The 11,639-nt window shown below is 44.1% G+C and overlaps 1 non-coding gene across 1 annotated transcript; it reads right to left on the reverse strand.

Annotated features, from left to right (window-relative positions):
- Positions 1 to 942: 942 nt before the first annotated feature.
- Positions 943 to 1,015, reverse strand: trnav-cac (transfer RNA valine (anticodon CAC)). The gene has a single exon. It is a non-coding gene; the product is annotated as a tRNA-Val (tRNA).
- Between the last annotated feature and the right edge of the window lie 10,624 nt (positions 1,016 to 11,639).

Genomic DNA, 11,639 nt, shown 5'->3' on the forward strand with positions numbered 1-11,639 from the left:
ACCTTTCGCGTGTGAGGCAAACGTGATAGCCACTAAACTACAGAAACCAACCCGTCCTGGTGTTTCGAATGGCTCCCATCGAAGCCGGCAGGTAAAACGTGCACAGGCGTTTCCCGTGGGCCAGCCTGTGAGATAAAGGTTTCTATTTTCACTGACCTATTTTGCATTGCTCAAGGGCACATCAGGACACTTTGGAAACTCTTTCAAAGGAAGAACGTCCTGAGCTATGACAAGACTTACACTTACCCCAACAAGGTGATGCTCAATGGCTTGTTCAAACAGCTGCTGCTCGTCTTGTGCCACCATCAGACAATCACAGAGCTATTGTGCCTTCTACACCTTACGGTAGCAACAAATCTAACTACTGCTTTACTTTAACAATAATAATGACGGCGACTACGACGACAACAAGAACAACAAGAACAACAACAACATCAACAAGAACAACAACATCATCATCATCATCATCATTATCATTAGATTTTAATTAAAAGTGGCTACACGAGCGTTAACAATTTCAACCTGTCGACGGACGGACGCTCTGAGTGCACCGATTTCGGGACACTTCGATAACTCTTTCAAAGGCAGGACGCCCTGCGCTCAGACAGTGCCTGCACTTAGCCCAACAAGGTGATGCTGAATGGCTTGTTCAAACGGCTGGTGGTCTTCCGTCACCACCAGACTATCAGAGCTATACTGCGCCTTCAACTACATAAGAGTAACAGCAATGTCGCCGATCCTGCTACGGTCGTATTGTAACAGCAACAACATGTATCGATTTTAAAAGTGTCAGTTCCAGCGCCTCGCAAAGCTACCCTTCTGCGATCGTTTGTTCTCAAGGTCAGGATTTCTTGCCACTCCGAGCAAGAGAAAACGACGGCCAGCCTCGGGGCAGAGAGATGGGGACGGGTAACACAGCACTGGCACGCATGCACCGCGGGTTGTTTCCGCCCGGTTTCGAACCGGGGACCTTTCGCGTGTGAGGCGAACGTGATAGCCACTACACTACGGAAACCGACCCGTCCTGGTGTTTCGAATGGCTCCCATCGAAGCCGGCTGGTAAAACGCACACAGGCGTTTCCCGTGGGCCAGCCTGTGAGATAAAGGTTTCTATTTTCACTGACCTATTTTGCATTGCTCAAGGGCACATCAGGACACTTTGGAAACTCTTTCAAAGGAAGAACGCCCTGAGCTATGACAAGACTTACACTTTTCCCAACAAGGTGATGCTCAATGGCTTGTTCAAACAGTTGCTGCTCGTCTTGTGCCACCATCAGACAATCACAGAGCTATTGTGCCTTCTACACCTTACGGTAGCAACAAATCTAACTACTGCTTTACTTTAACAATAATAATGACGGCGACTACGACGACAACAAGAACAACAACAACAACAACAACAATATCATCATCATCATCATCATCATCAGATTTTAATTAAAAGACCACCAGACTATCAGAGCTATACTGCGCCTTCAACTACATAAGAGTAGATAGTAGGGTTTTTTGGGCGCGGCCTATTTGTTATGACGTATGCCCTAAGCTTATTAATATTCCTACGTCATAATTGGGGGGCGTGATTTTAGGTAGAGTTATTTCCTTAATTATTCCTACGTCATATCCGTCAGAAAGTGTACACCCATAAAACCCTGAACATCAAGGCCACCCATAAATACCCCCACCCCTCTGAAGGCAACGCCCCGAAACTCTCCTCTCTATTTAAGAACCCGCGCTGCTTTTAGGCAATACCTCTTTAATTCTCAGCATCAGAAACATCCCGCTTCTTCAACATGTCCAGCGACATCAACATGAAACCCCGCAAGAAACAATCCCGGGCAAGGGTTCCTGTAATCACCATTTTGAAGATTGAACGCTCCTGGGTGTTGTTCTGGGGGGCTCGACGGGGTTACCGCTTTAAAAGGTATCCCAGCTATGTTGGAGTGGAGCTTTTTGCTTTGGGAGAGAAGGAGGGTACGTTGGAACCTTTTGAGACGGTAATTGAATACTCTTATGAGGACTGGTTGAAGGTGATGGCCTGGAGAGATCTGGGGCTTGTGGATAAGACTCTAGAAGGCTTGCAAGAGGGTCCAAGAGAATGCGAAATGGAGTCTCCGACTCAGGGTTTTGAAAGGTGTGAATGGGAAAGCTTGCAGAACTACGGTAGAGTGGTGAAGAGTCTATCTCTAACTACAGATCGTAAGGTTTTGTTTAGCAGTACCCTGATTACAAACCCTATTGAAGGGGGTGTGGAGGATCCAGAAAAACAGGTTACTGAAATTATGTTTGACGCCGTGGACTGGCCGTTCTTGAAAGAGGTCATAAACTGTATAAATGATGGTTTTGACATCTTGACCAAATGTTCGCAACTGGATTTGGTTAGAAGGAGAAAATGCTGGATTATGGATTATATATCCCCCTTCAATGACGACGACGATGATAAAACAGACGACGTGTGGGGTTTTGGAGGGGGGTCTGACGGCTCAGGGGCTACTCTCTTCTAAGAGGGCGGTGTGTCGTGACGTAGTGAAGAGATAGGATAAAAGGCGCAACAATTCAATCATGGTTGAAAATTAAAGAGAATGTCTTACCTGAAAGCTGCGGACGTCGACAGGCTCTACAGGCCTCTTCAAACCCGGGATCACCCCTGGTTCTATTCCCCAGATTTTGTATACACTCTGGAACCCTTTGACTGCGGTTACTCTCCAAGACCTCAGACCCCGGTCCCTCAGGACGAAACAACATGCGGTGCGATGGATGTCCAAATGAGTCTCGGGGATCCCCAGCCTCTGGAGCTCATGGAGGTCCTCGATTTTGCCGAATTGTCTACCGTCTGTGCGTCTCAGCAGGGGGTCAGTCCAATGGATGGAGAAACACCCCACAAACCACCAGGCGACCCAATGAGCATCGGACTGTCCCGGGGGCGTGATGAAGACGCAGGATTTATGCCCGGGGTATGTGACCAAGTAAGCAGAGTGGTTAAAAGCACCCTGGTGTATATTCTGAGTGCTCTCATCGACCAAGCTCTGAAAGAAGTCTGTCGGGGGTGTGAAGTGAATCACCCCAGTCAGTTGAGACACAGTTGTTTGTTTGAACCAGACCGTTACTATTTCCTGTTCTATTTCAACGTGTTTTACAGAAGACTGAACAAACCGTGGCTGAAACCGGCACTAATCAAGGCGCTGTCTTACTCCCACATACATGTCACTGCGGGACAAGTCCAGAAAATCATAGATGAGATTTTGCTGGAGCTGAAAAAGGAGCCGTTTATAATAGAGAAACTTGGGCAGCTGCTCAATGACCTGGATGAGCCGAGTAGAAAAACCGCTGGCAAGCTAAAAGCTTATTTCTTCCGTAAAGAAGTTAAAGCTGGGGGCAGCGACGAAGAATTCGACATCTACGCCACTGATTCAGACTCTGACCTGAACTAAGGGACTTTGAACATGGGGAATGTTCTGGACTGCTTCTGCAACTGGTTCTGTCATCAACACTCTGCAGCTAACCTGAGAGCGCTATTACACCATGTGCTTGACAGAAAAGTAGCCAACGCGAGCCTTTTCTCTACAGATTTAACCATCGATGAGGATCAACTTTCAAACCTGGAAAAGTTAATGGCTGCTGTAACAAAGACCGGGGGGTACGAACACTGGGATGAAGCGCTCAAGGGGGCCAAGAATGATATTAGGCCATTTCATCAACATCTGTATGACCTTTTACTGAGCATGTTTAATACACCTCTGTTTACTTTTAAAATAGGTCATATTGTTGTTTTATTTACATATGTAACTGAGGTGTGTGCCTACAAGATAAAGAAACAGGTATATTTGTTGATATAGATCAAGTAACCAATCATCTGATTTCTTTTTGTCTGGACCGTAGAAAAAATTGTTGTGTATGTTATACTTTTCTCAAATGTCTAAAAAGGGGTATCTGCTCTCCTGAAGTTGAATAAAAAACCTTGTATAAAAACTTTGCGCATAGTGTGGGTCTGTGTGGTTATTTGACAGAATGACTCGGCAAGCTCCCCAAATGCAGGAACTATACTACAACCCAGCCAAGATTGGGGGTTTGGCGGGTAAGAAGGGTTTTCAAAGAGGACTCGCTGAGGCCGGAGTGAAGGTTAATGATGTGGTTGTTTCAGAATGGTTACGGGAACAAGACGCCTATACCTTACATAAACCTCTCAGGATTAACTTTAAAAGAAACTGCGTATATGCAACTGACATAGACTCACAATGGCAAATGGATCTAGTCGATATGTCAAATTTATCAAAACATAACAATGGTCACAAATTGATGTTGATGTGTATCGATGTGTTATCAAAATATGCCTGGGCTCGCATTCTACATAATAAAACAGGTCGGGCGGTGACAAGGGCCTTTGAGGATATATTGTCCCAGGGTCGATGTCCTAAAAAACTGCAGACTGATAAAGGAAAAGAGTTTCTCACCAGAGAATTTCAGAATCTACTGAAGAGACACAAAATACATCATTTCACCACCGGTAATGAGCTTAAGGCATCGGTAGTGGAGATGTTTAACCGCACCATGAAGACCAAAATATGGAGATATTTTACAGCGGTCAACACGTTCAAGTATTTTGATAAAGTTCAAGATTTTATCGATGCTTACAACCAAGGGTATCACACCAGTATTAAAATGAAGCCTATAGATGTTGATCAAAGTAATTCTTTTAAGGTCTATAAAAAATTATACGGACCATTTATTAAGAAGGGAAAAACTACTTATAAGTTCAACATCGGTGATGTGGTTCGCGTTTCAAAGCTAAGGAGTACTTTTGCCAAAGGTTATGAACAAACATTTTCTGACGAATATTTTACAGTTACCGAACAGTTGGCTAGAGACCCCCCCGTGTACCGGTTAAAAGACTATGACGGGGAGGATATAGAAGGAACGTTTTACGAAGCCAAGTTACAAAAAATTATTGTGGGTAAAGACAGTGTATACAGAGTTGAAAAGATATTAGATGAAAAAACCCAGAACCGGAAAAAATATGTGTTGATGAAATGGCTTGGATGGCCTGAAAAGTTCAATAGTTGGGTCCCGGAACAACAGGTTTGCGATATTCAATCCTTATAACAACATGCCCGCGGGTGTGATGGGGGCATTACTTTCGATTCTCAAGATGGAATCAGGAGGCTTCTACGTGACTCTACCCAGTAACGCCTCTCTCGATATATACCCTAAAAATGAAATATCCAGTTACACGGTACAATTTGGAAAATCTATAGATCTAAGGGTGTCGTGGGAAGTGGGGTTGGCGGAAATACAGTATCCTTACACTTGGGCTGTTTTACAAGATAAGGATGCCACCTTCGCCATTTTTGATGATGTTAAAAAGAGTCAATGGACATTCACGATACAAGGAGGTTATTATGACAATGTGGATAAAATATTAGATGAGATGCATAAACAGTTCTCAGAAGGCACCCCCAACATCAAGCTATATTACAACCCTATTAAAAACAGAGTGTACAAGGTGTCAAAACCAGGTATTAGCATTCAAACCAGCGGCCAATTGGGGCGTATATTAGGGTTCTATTCTGACACAGAGAGCAGGTTCTCAGAAGTGGTGGGGCGGCTTTTATACTCTTTATGTGTATACGGATATCATAACCCACCAGAGGGTCGGGGATAGTTATGTCCCCCTTTTGAGAAATGTACTTATTAAAGGTAAAAGCAATGACATGGTCACAATTACTTATGACAAACCACACTACGTACCAGTCTCAAAGACCCACTTTGACAACATCACGATCGAAGTAAAATCGGATCAGAATATCAACGTACCCTTCCGCTTCGGTAAAGTTAATGTCAAACTACATTTTCGACCCCTGAAACAGTGTGTACATTATTAAAATGGCTACCTCGAGGGGTTATGTAGATCCTAGCGCCTATGTGGATTATTACAAGATGCAAGCCGGGAACGGCTTGCCCGGTTTTGTAGGAGCCCCCACAATGTATGGCGCCGGTCTAGGGGGACTCTTTCGTGGTCTCTTTAGAATGGCCGTACCCCTGCTTAAGAGAGGCTTTGCTATAGCCAGACCCCACTTGAAATCAGCGGCTAAAAATATTGTTAGTGACTTGTTCACCAATGTTATGAACCGGGCAGCTAGCCATGAGCATCAGGAGGGTTCGGGTCTCATGGTAATGGCGAGGAGGGGGGGTAAAAGAAGAAACAGCATGTGTCCACCAGGGCGACGAAGATTCGTGGCTAACAAAAAACGAAGAATCTCTCATTCTCCAACATATCGTGGATACACTCGGAGAAGGAAGCAGCACAAGAAAAAACCTGCAAAAAGAAAGTCTCAAAGAAAGAAAAATAGAGCCTCAGGATACATCTTTTAAACATGTCTTTTGTCCACAGTCTATCGGAAGAATGCGTCAAATCAGAACTGGATCTGTTTACAGTTCCATACACTCAAACGAGTATAGATAAGATCATATATGTAGAGATTCCCCCTCTTTCTGCAATTTCAGACACGGCCCCTCTGGAGTTTTTTATAGCTGGCAATGGCGAGGATTATATTGATTTGAATAACACATTTATTTTAATGAACTGTAAAGTGACTGATGAGGATGGCGATGCAATCGAGAAGACGGCCAACGCTGGGGTCATCAATTACCCGGTGGCCACCATGTTTTCACAGGTGGATGTGACCCTTGGAGATCGGCTCATTAGTCAAAGCAGCAATACTTACCCCTATAGAGCCATGATGGAGTGTATCCTTAATTATAGTGAGGAGACCCTAAGCAAACAGTTCAGCCCCGGCCTTTTCTTCAAAGACATCCCGGTAGCTATGGACGATAAGGATCCAGAGGGACTCAATAAGGGTTTGCAAAAAAGAACGGCCTCTTCAACAGAAGGGAGGACCTTTGAGCTAATGGGGCATATCCATGCAGACATATTTTTCCAAGAAAAACTCATGCTCAACGGGGTAGACATTAAAATTAAAATGATCCGTAGTAAAAGTGCTTTTTGTCTGATGACCCCTGATACGGAAAAATATAAACTGACCATATTATCGGCCTCGCTGTTTGTGAAAAAAGTGTCCGTCTTCCCGGCGGTTAAACTAGGACACGCGCAGGCGTTAATGACGGAAAACGCCGAGTACCCGATCGAAAGAGTCTATATGAAAGTCCACAGTATCCCCGCAGGGACACGGGTGATGAACCAGGAAAATCTGTTTCTAGGACAGCTCCCAAAACAGGTTATTATAGGTCTCGTGGATAATGATGCATTTACCGGGGTTTACAACAAGAACCCCTTTAACTTTAAACATTATAACCCGGAATTTATTGCGTTGTACGTCGATGGTGTGCAGGTTCCATCCAGACCTTTTCAACCTGACTTTGAAAACGGCAATGCGGTTCGTGAATATTACAGTCTAGTACTGGCTACGGGTCGCCATCTCAAGGATCAAACTCTGCTGATCGATCGCCGGGAATACTGCAGCGGTTACACCCTGTACGGTTTCAACCTGACCCCTGACGAAGAGTGTGGACAACATTTTTCACTGATGAAGACGGGCAATATGCGTTTGGAGATGCGTTTCAAGCAGCCTCTACCACGCACTGTAAACATGGTCGTGTATGCTGTGTTTGACAACATTATTGAGGTGAATCAGAGGAGAAACGTTCTGTATGATTATTATAAAAATGAACACCAGAGAGCTCAACCACATCATGAATTCCCTGGCCAGCTCACGGAAACTGTTTCAAGGAGTCTACGCCTGCGATCAGCTGCCTAAATTTAAGATCAAGAATTTACCTGCAATGTACATAATCAACACACACCCTAAAAATATGCCCGGAGAACATTGGCTGGCTATTTATCTAAGGGAGGACCACCGTGGTGAATTTTTTGATTCCTATGGAAACCCCCCGGATTTCAGACCTTTCCCTCGGAAGATCAATAACTTTCTGCTCAACAACTGTCAAGAAACCATTTACAGCGGTCGTCAAGTACAAAGTCTTCAGACCTTCACTTGTGGTCAACACTGTGTGTTTTTCTTATATCATAGATCTAAAGGAAGGTCATACCCCGATATTATGGCCTTGTACAGTGAGGATTTAGGCCAAAATGATAAAAAAGTGGCAGAGTTTGTCAGGACACTGTGGACCCCCCCTTATAACACAATGACTTACGACCCTAGCCAGCCATGTATACAGATGGGGTGTTCTTGTGAGGATTTTAAAAGATGTCATGCGTGTTAAGGTGAAAAAATAATGAAAACAGCCTTTGAATCATTAGTTTTGTTTTTATTCAACACAATTCTTATACAAAGCAGGGGTTATGGTATAAATAAATGTACAACATTTGAAAAAAAAAAAAAAAATTGTTTGTCGGGTCATTATTTACAGGGGAGACAAATAAAAACATGAGATTAATAAGCTTCCCAACGATGGATAGATCCTGAGGATGGTCGCTCAGCACGGTCAGAGTAATGAGATATCGGAGTCAGATCAGGCTCCACCTCTTTACACAGATGGATTTTTTATCGCGTTTCCTGGTTAGGAACTGTTGATTGGGGCATGTTCAGACAGGCCATCACCTGTAGGAAAGCATTCCAGCCTACAGGTCGGCGACTATCGGGTACCTTATTAGTGCTAGTGACACTCTTCAACAAATCAAACGTGTGAACCTTTGATCAGTTGTCCCTTAAAAACAAATTCACCCTGTTCATTCCAAGCCGTTACCCGCGGTTTCTGAACCATTTTGTGCAGGATATATTCTGCATGTCTTTTGCTTCTGGCCGGCATGTTTCTCAAAACATCCGTTACAACATCTCCCTCTGAACTCTCAACAGGTTCGGTCACCGCAACATCTTTATCAACCGAACCCCCCGCATCAGCCCCAGAACCATTTTCTTGAGAGGCCATGGTTAAAGTTAAAATGTATTGATCTTTTTCACCCTGTCTAACCAGACGGAGGTAGCGCTGTAACATGTTGGTATACAACTGGGCTTTGGAATACTGATTTAAATCGGCCCTGGCCTGTATAGCTTTCATTTCAGATTCCAGGTTGTTTTCGGCCATTTGTCTAATGGGCTCTGGCCCGACAACATTTTTTCTCAGTTTCTCAAGCTGCTCCTGAGGGATCAAAAACATTTTCTGAGCATATTCCATTATTAACCCACTCTGGAAGCTAGAAGACTGGTTAGGAAAGGCACGGCTATGCTCAACAGCGGTCCTATAAAACCCCCGGTTTGATTAATCTTCTTTCTTTTTCTTTTAATAGAATACTTCTTATTAGCGATGATCTTGATAACCGCTTTTTGTTTTTTGAGTTTAGAATGTTGAGAAGGGGTTAGGGGTATATTACCGCGTAAGATGTTAAAAGCTATTTCACACAGGGTCTCGATCAAATCCGAGGGGGCCCCTGCCAGAACAGCTTTCCTATGGCGCGGGCTCCCCTCAAATAACATTTGCAAAAGTGGCAGATTTCTTTTAATCCGAACAGACATTCTTATTTATTTCCTTTTCTTTAGCACATACACTGCCGGCCAATCGGGCGGGCACAAACCTGTTCTGAGGCGAAAGTCTTCTGGGGTTTGTGCTTTTAAGTCCGCAATCAAGTACCCGTAGGGTTTTTTGGTGGCATCCTCAAATGCCTCCAAAAAGAACTTGGTCTGGTTAGGGTACATTTGACGAGCCAAGACGGTGACCTGTAGTTTATCTCTGGGGTTTTTAAAAAGAATTATATAATTGGCATATAAATTAATAGAGCGGCTTTTTTTACCTTGAAAAAATAGATTTTGAACTAAATAAATAATACTTAAATTCCTATGATGAGTGTACTTTGTGAAAGCTTTTTCCACTTCACTGTTGTCACCGGCCTGCTCCATCAGGTCATCAAGGATCACTAGATTAGTTTGACCGGGCGGGAACAAGTCATCATCACACAACGAGGCGGGGAGACCTTGCACAAATTACAGATTATTTTTTTTCGAAGCCAAATCATCGTAGAGAGGTTGCCAGCAAGAGTAACACCACACTATGTTGTCAAGAGCTTGGGACACGGTTGCGTCCACATCTTCTATGATGTTCTTTATAAGATAGCTCTTCCCCGAATTGGAGGGACCGGCTATAATACAGGAGAAAGGGTGTTGAAGTCTGTTATCAAAACCACCACTAATATCCATAAGGCAGAGTGGTATAATCAGTCTTCAAGACTCTTTTATTGTACACCACCCTGAACCGTTTGTTTAGTGATCTATTTTCCAACGTGTACCCCTTTTTATTGCGATAGATTTGATTTCCGGCTGTAATAATCTCACGAGGAGGCGCGTCTTTCTCGGTTACAAAACTTTCTACCAGGGTCGTCAGAGACTTGATGTTAATGAGCTTGTTGTTACAATGGTTCAGAGTGAAACCCTTAACTTTCATACAGGTCTTACCCGCAGCCGTTCTGTATGCGTCTTAGGACCCCCTGAAACAAACTCCACTATGTGGTCCTGAGGATCTAGTTCGCTCGTTAACTCCCCAAGGTAGTCCACGAGGGGAGGGACCCAATCCCCTGGCCTGGTGACAAAGATTACAGAGTCAGTATCATGATAGAGCGTGCGTTCCTGCAACTGATCCATTAAGTTGTACAATTCAAGCCGGGCGTAAGCCGTGGTAAAAACCGCTATGAAAACATTAACGTTCCCCTGTTTGGTGGGGAAATCTTTAGGGGCCCTCCACTGGACCTGTGCCACGTGGTCATTTAAGAATTGAAAGTGTGATACTGCATGTTGTTTGGAAAACGTAAATTCTATAAACTGTTCAGGGGTTTTAATCAAGGTTGTGTTTAGACGGTAATTTCTTTCCCCAAACTTACCCCACAGACTGTTTAAAATCAGTTTGGACATTTGTCTCTTGGCGGGGTTTACAGTTATGTTCCCCGGCTCTAGACGGATCCCTTCCTTTTCAAAATATTGATGAACGTATCGCTCTTTGGCCGCGGAGTCAACACACCATGAGGGATAGCCCGATGCCTCCTGTTTCCCTTTCAGATGGGTCATAATGTAATCAGCAAAAAGAGTATCAGATTTTTCAGAAAAATGCCAAACCTCATACACCTTACTGACTCTGTAACCTTTCTACACCGCCTTGTCAAGCTCAATGCTACACCAGACACCCGTCAGCGCTCTATCTTCATCACTGTGCAGACAAGAGGTAGTTTGATTTTCAGTTTCCACACACGTTCTACACAGAGGGAACATCAATTTTCCCGAACACCTGTAAGGCAACACGGGTAAGAACAGCTCGCGAGGAGGGTACATGGTGACTTTGATCAAACCAAAGTAATGTCCAATTTCGAGAAAGTCACGATAAACAATGGTTGGACGCCCCACCGGGTACATTTTGGTCTTGTTGACATAAGGGTACAGACTGGTGAAATCATAGTAATCTACTCTCTCACCCTCCTTTACCTCATAATGTAAACAGAGGGCGTTGGTTCGACCCCCAAATAACGCATCCCGGGGCTCTAGACGTTCAGGAAAGTCCAAGGTTTCCATAAACCGTTGTACCCCCGCTTCCTGTTGCTTCAGGGTCGTCCACTCGTGTTTCCAAATCACCAGCACGTTCAAACCATAGGTGTTTTTTAAAGTTTCAATTCGTTCCTGGAAATCATA

Source organism: Amia ocellicauda, unplaced genomic scaffold (assembly GCF_036373705.1).
Source record: "Amia ocellicauda isolate fAmiCal2 unplaced genomic scaffold, fAmiCal2.hap1 HAP1_SCAFFOLD_140, whole genome shotgun sequence".
Taxonomy (NCBI): Eukaryota; Metazoa; Chordata; class Actinopteri; order Amiiformes; family Amiidae; genus Amia; species Amia ocellicauda.